This window comes from Triticum aestivum, chromosome 4D (assembly GCF_018294505.1).
Source record: "Triticum aestivum cultivar Chinese Spring chromosome 4D, IWGSC CS RefSeq v2.1, whole genome shotgun sequence".
Classification (NCBI taxonomy): domain Eukaryota; kingdom Viridiplantae; phylum Streptophyta; class Magnoliopsida; order Poales; family Poaceae; genus Triticum; species Triticum aestivum.
In genome coordinates, this window is record NC_057805.1 from 89,798,420 (window position 1) to 89,804,950 (window position 6,531).

The following is a 6,531-nucleotide window of genomic DNA, read 5'->3' on the forward strand; positions in this document are numbered from 1 at the left end:
AACAACGTCTACAAGAAGAAGGTTGCGTAGTAGACATCACCGGCATTCTCCCTCTTCGTGTAAACCTTGTAAAATAAGAGAGAATAGGCATAAGTATTGTGACATAATGTGTAATAACATCCCATAATGCAATAAATATCGATATAAAAGCATGATGCAAAATGGACGTATCAACTCCCCCAGGCTTAGACCTCGCTTGTCCTCAAGCGGAAGCCGATAACGAAAAATATGTCCACATCTTTAGAGATAGAGGTGTCGATAAAATAAAATACGGACATGAGGGAATCATGATCATTCTTATAACAACAACATATATATATATATATATTCATATGATTTCTTATGCTAAAGTAACAATCTATTCACAATGTCAAGTATGAATCAGAAACTTCATTGAAAACTAACAAACTATGATCTCGGTCATTGAAGCAATTGCAATTTATCATAACATCGGAAAGAGTCAATATAAGAGCTTTTCAACAAGTCCACATACTCAACTATCATTTAGTCTTTCACAATTGCTAACACTCACGCAATACTTATGGGTATGGAGTTTTAATCGGACACAGAGAAAGATAGGGGCTTATAGTGTTGCCTCCCAACCTTTTACCTCAAGGGTAATGTCAACAATAATAGTTTATGATAACTTACATCCAATTGGATATATATATCAGGATCTTTCCAACACAATGTGCTTGCCAAAGGATAAAGTGTAAAAAGAAAAGGTGAAGATCACCATGACTCTTGTATAAGGTATAAGACAAGAATAAAAGATAGGCCCTTCGCAGAGGGAAGCAGAGGTTGTCATGTGCTTTTATGGTTGGATGCACAAAGTCTTAATGCGAAAGAACGTCACTTTATATTGCCACTTGTGATAGGGACCTTTATTATGCAGTCCGTCGCTTTTATTGCTTCCATATCGCAAGATCGTATAAAGCTTATTTTCTCCACACTAATAGATCATACATATTTAGAGAGCAATTTTTATTGCATGCAACAATGACAACTTACTTGAAGGATCTTACTCAATCCATAGGTAGATATGGTGGACTCTCATGGCAAAACCGGGTTTAAGGATATTCGGAAGCACAAGTAGTATCTCTACTTGGTGCAAAGAATTTGGCTAGCATGAGGGGGAAAGGCAAGCTCAACATGTTGGATGATCCATGACAATATACTTTATTTCGGATATAAGAAAACATAACCCATTACGTTGTCTTCCTTGTCCAACATCAACCTTTTAGCATGTCATATTTTAATGAGTGCTCACAATCATAAAAGATTTCCAAGATAGTATATTTATATGTGAAAACCTCTCTTTCTTTATTACTTCCTATTAATTGCAATGATGACCAAAACTATGTTTGTCAACTCTCAACAATTTTCATTCATCATACTCTTTTATATGTGAAGTCATTACTCTCCATAAGATCAATATGATCTCTTTAATTCTTTTTATTATTTCTTTTATTCCCTCAAGATCATAGCAAGATAACCAAGCCCTCGACTCAAGACTAATCTTTATTATATATAGCTCACGGACTCGATTACATAGGAGGATCATAAAGCAAAGCTCAAAACTAGATCATACTAAAACTTTATTCTACTAGATCAAGATATTACTAAAAGGATCGAACTAAAAAAAAGGTAAAGATAGAAGTGTGATGGTGATACGATACCGGGGCACCTCCCCCAAGCTTGGCAGTTGCCAAGGGGAGTGCCCATACCCATGTGTTTATGTCTCTTTCTTCGGAGGTGGTGATGTTGGAGTTGCTGATGATGTAGGCTTGTCGTCCCTCTTCCAAGGCATAGGCTCACCATCATGGAAAGATGATCGAGTCTCCGGGATCCTCAAATCTGCAGCCAAACTCATCCTCTTGAATCTATATTCATACTCACAGTTTTGGTTTTGCAGGTCATAGATCTGGGCTTGGAGGTGCTCGATTTTCTGATGAAGCTTGAAGATGGCCTCCCCAATGTTCTTGGAATCCAGCTTGTGGTTGTTGGTGAACTCCGCGATCATCATGTGGTTGGCGTCGAGTCCGCGTTCCACCATCCGTTGGCACTTGAAAACTTGCTGCTCCATTGCTTCGAGTCTTGTCTCCACGCTTCCGGTCCTCCTTGGTCCCTCAACATCGCGGATGTGCAGCACCCCCTCACGCATCTCAATGGTTTGAGGGTGTTGCAGCACCTCCGCGAGGTAGGGGTTGATGACCTTCTCGAAGAATTTGTCCTTGGGGGCGCTCGAAGACGTCATGGTGATCTAGATCTATCAGAAAAACAGCTCAAAACAAAAGCAGAGGATTGTGTCGTGGTACCGTGGTCAAAACCTTCGGGAGATTATATAATGAATTTTTACCGACCACAAGAAGTATCGTGCAAGAAAACGGAGTCCGGAGGGCACACGAGGTGCCCACGAGGCAGGGGCGCGCCCAGGGGGTAGGGCGCGCCCTCCACCCACGTGGATGCCTCATGTCCCTTTCGTACTAATTCTTATTTTCCTATTTTCTTAAATATTCCAAAACGGAGAAAAATTGCCATTAGAACTGTTTTGGAGTCGGTTTACTTACCGTACCACATACCTATTCCTTTTCGGAGTCTGAAACGTTCTGGAAAGTGTCCCTTATATATTCCTCCGGGGTTACGGTCTCAATAACATTAGTTTCAACATTTATTGGATTACCTGAGATATAATGTTTGATTCTTTGACCGTTCACCACCTTTGGATTTGTGCCTTCGAAGTTGTTGATTTTATGGCACCGGAACGATAGACCTCCTCGATAACGTAAGGACCTTCCCATTTAGAGAGAAGTTTCCCTGCAAAAAATCTTAAACGAGAGTTGTCTAACAAAACATAGTCACCTACATTAAACTCACGCTTTTGTATCCTTTTGTCATGCCATCTTTTAACTTTTTCTTTATACAGCTTGGCATTCTCATAGGCCTGGGTTCTCCATTCATCAAGTGGGCTAATGTCAAATAGCCTCTTCTCACCGGCAAGTTTGAAATCATAATTGAGCTCTTTAATGGCCCAATATGCCTTATTTTCTAGTTCGAGAGGTAAGTGACATGCTTTCCATAAACCATTTTATATGGAGACATACACCCTTAGGATTTTTATATGCAGTTCCATAGGCCCATAATGCATCATCAAGTTTTTTGGACCAATTCTTTCTAGATCTATTAACAGTCTTTTGCAAAATTAATTTAATCTCCCTATTACTTAGTTCTACTTGACCACTAGATTGTGGATGGTATGGAGATGCAATTCTATGATTAACATCATACTTAGCAAGCATTTTACGAAACACACCATGAATAAAATGTGAACCACCATCAGTCATTAAGTATCTAGGGACTCCAAACCTCGGAAAATGACTTCTTTAAGCATCTTAATTGAGGTGTTATGATCAACACTACTAGTTGGAATAGCTTCTACCCACTTAGTAACGTAATCAACAACAATTAAAATATGTGTATACCCATTAGAGGAAGGAAACGGTCCCATATAATCAAAGCCCCAACCATCAAATGGTTCAATAACAAGTGAATAGTTCATAGGCATTTCTTGACGTCTACTAATATTACCAATTCTTTGACATTCATCACAAGACAAAACAAACTTACGAGCATCTTTAAAAAGAGTAGGCCAATAAAAACCGGATTGCAATACCTTATGCGCAGTTCTATCTCCAGCGTGGTGTCCTCCATAAGCCTCGGAGTGACACTTGCGTAGATCTGTTCTTGTTCATGCTCAGGTACACAACGTCTAATAACACCATCTACTCCTTCTTTATAAAGGTGTGGGTCATCCCAGTAGTAATGTCTTAAATCATAGAAAACTTTTTCTTTTGCTGGTATGTGAAACTAGGTGGTATAAATTTAGCAACAATGTAATTGGCATAATCAGCATACCATGGAGCAGTACGAGAAACATTTATGACAGCTAATTGTTCATCAGGGAAGCTATCATCAATAGGTAGTGGGTCATCAAGAACATTCTCTAACCTAGACAAGTTGTCTGCAATTGGGTTCTCAACTCCCTTTCTATCAATAATATGCAAATCAAATTCTTGTAGCAAGAGAACCCATCTAATAAGTCTAGGTTTAGCATCTTTCTTTCCCATAAGGTATTTAATAGCAGCATGATCAGTGTGAATAGTTACTTTAGAATCAACAATATAAGGTCTGAACTTATCACAAGCAAATACAACTGCTAAAAATTCCTTTTCAGTAGTAGCATAGTTTCTCTGGGCACTATCTAGAGTTTTACTAGCATATTGGATAACATTTAATTTCTTATCAACTCTTTGTCCTAGAACAGCACCTACAGCATAATCACTAGCATCACACATAATTTCAAAGGGTAAATTCCAATCAGGTGGCTAAACAATAGGCGCAGAAATCAAGGCTTTCTTAAGTATTTCAAATGCTTCTACACAATCATCATCAAAGACAAAAGGAACATCTTTTTGTAAGAGATTAGTCAGAGGCCTAGAAATTTTTGAGAAGTCTTTAATGAACCTCCTATAAAAACTGGCATGACCAGGGAAACTTCTTATACCTTTAATGTCCTTATGACACGGCATCTTTTCAATAGCATCAACTTTAGCTTTATCAACTTCAATACCTCTTTCAGAAATTTTATGTCCCAAGACAATACCTTGATTAACCATAAAGTGACACTTCTCCCAATTCAAGACAAGTTTAGTTTCTTCACATCTCTGCAAAACTCGATCAAGGTTGCTTAAGCAATCATCAAAAGAAGTTCCATACATGGAGAAATCATCCATGAAAACCTCAACAATCTTTTCACAAAAGTCAGAGAATATAGCAGTCATACATCTTTGAAAGGTAGTAGGTGCATTGCATAAACCAAAAGGCATACGTCTATAAGCAAAGGTACCGAAAGGGCAAGTAAAAGTGGTCTTTTCTTGATCCTCTTTTGACACAGGTATTTGAGAGAAACCAGAATAACCGTCTATAAAGCAAAAATGTGTATGTTTGGATAATCTTTCTAGCATTTGATCGATAAAAGGTAAAGGGTAATGATCTTTTCTAGTAGCTTTATTCAATTTGCAGAAATCAATTACCATTCTATAACCTGCAACATTTCTTTGTGGGATCAATTCATCTTTATCATTAGGAACAACAGTAATGCCTCCCTTCTTAGGGACACAATGGACAGGACTTACCCACTGACTATCAGCAACGGGATAAATTATACCTGCCTCCAGAAGCTTTAGTATTTCATTTCTTACCACTTCTTTCATCTTAGGATTTAACCGTCGTTGGTGATCGTCTTTCTCCAATTTTATTTTGTGCTGGCATAGAGTGGGACTAATGCCCTTAAGATCATCCAGAGTATATCCAATGGCAGCACGGTGCTTCTTCAGAGTTTTCAATAATTTCTCTTCTTCCTCCTCTGAAAGGTTAGCACTAATAATAACATGATATATCTTCTTTTCATCAAGATAAGCATATTTAAGAGTATCAGGTAATGGTTTAAGGGATCACCCTTGGGTGGAGGAGGATCCCCTAGAATTTCAATAGGCAAGTTGTGTTTCAAAATAGGTCCCAGTTTAAAGAATACTTCATCTATTTCCCTACTTTCATTCATAAACATATCATTTTCATGGTCTAAGAAATATTGTTCTGAAGGATCGTTAGGAGGCACGACAATAGAAGCAAGACCAATAATTTCATCTTTACTAGGCAATTCTTTATCATGGGGTTGTCTACAAAATTTAGCAAAATTAAAATCATGAGACATATCCCCTAATCCAATAGTAACAACATCCTTTTTGCAATCTATCTTAGCATTAACAATATTCAAGAAGGGTCTACCAAATATAATGGGACAAAAGTCATCTTGTGGGAAACCAAGAACAAGAAAATCAGTAGGATATTTAATTTTACCACACAAGACTTCAACATCTCTAACAATCCCAACCGGTGAGATCGTATCTCTATTGGCAAGCTTAATAGTAACATCAATATCTTCTATCTCAGCAGGTGCAAGATCATGCATAATTTCTTTATATAAGGTATAAGGTATTGCACTGACACTAGCACCCATATCACATAAGCCATGATAACAGTGATCTCCTATTTTAACCGAAACAACAGGCATGCCAACAACAGGTCTATGTTTATCTTTAGTATCGGGTTTAGCAATTCTAGCAGCTTCATCACAGAAGTAAATAACATGCCCATCAATATTATCAACCAAGAGATCTTTAGCCATAGCATACTAGGTTCAACTTAATTTGCTCAGAAGGTTTGGGTGTTTTAATATTACTTTTGTTGACCACAGTTGAAGCTTTAGCATGATCCTTTATTCTAACAGGGAAAGGTGGTTTCTCAATATAAGCGGTAGGAACAATAGGATCAACATTATAAGTGATAGTCTTTTCTTAAACTTTAATAGGTTCAACTACTTTTACTTCAATGGGAGGATGATATTTAAACCACTTCTCCTTAGGAATATCAACATGAGTAGCAAATGATTCACAGAAAGAAGCTACTATC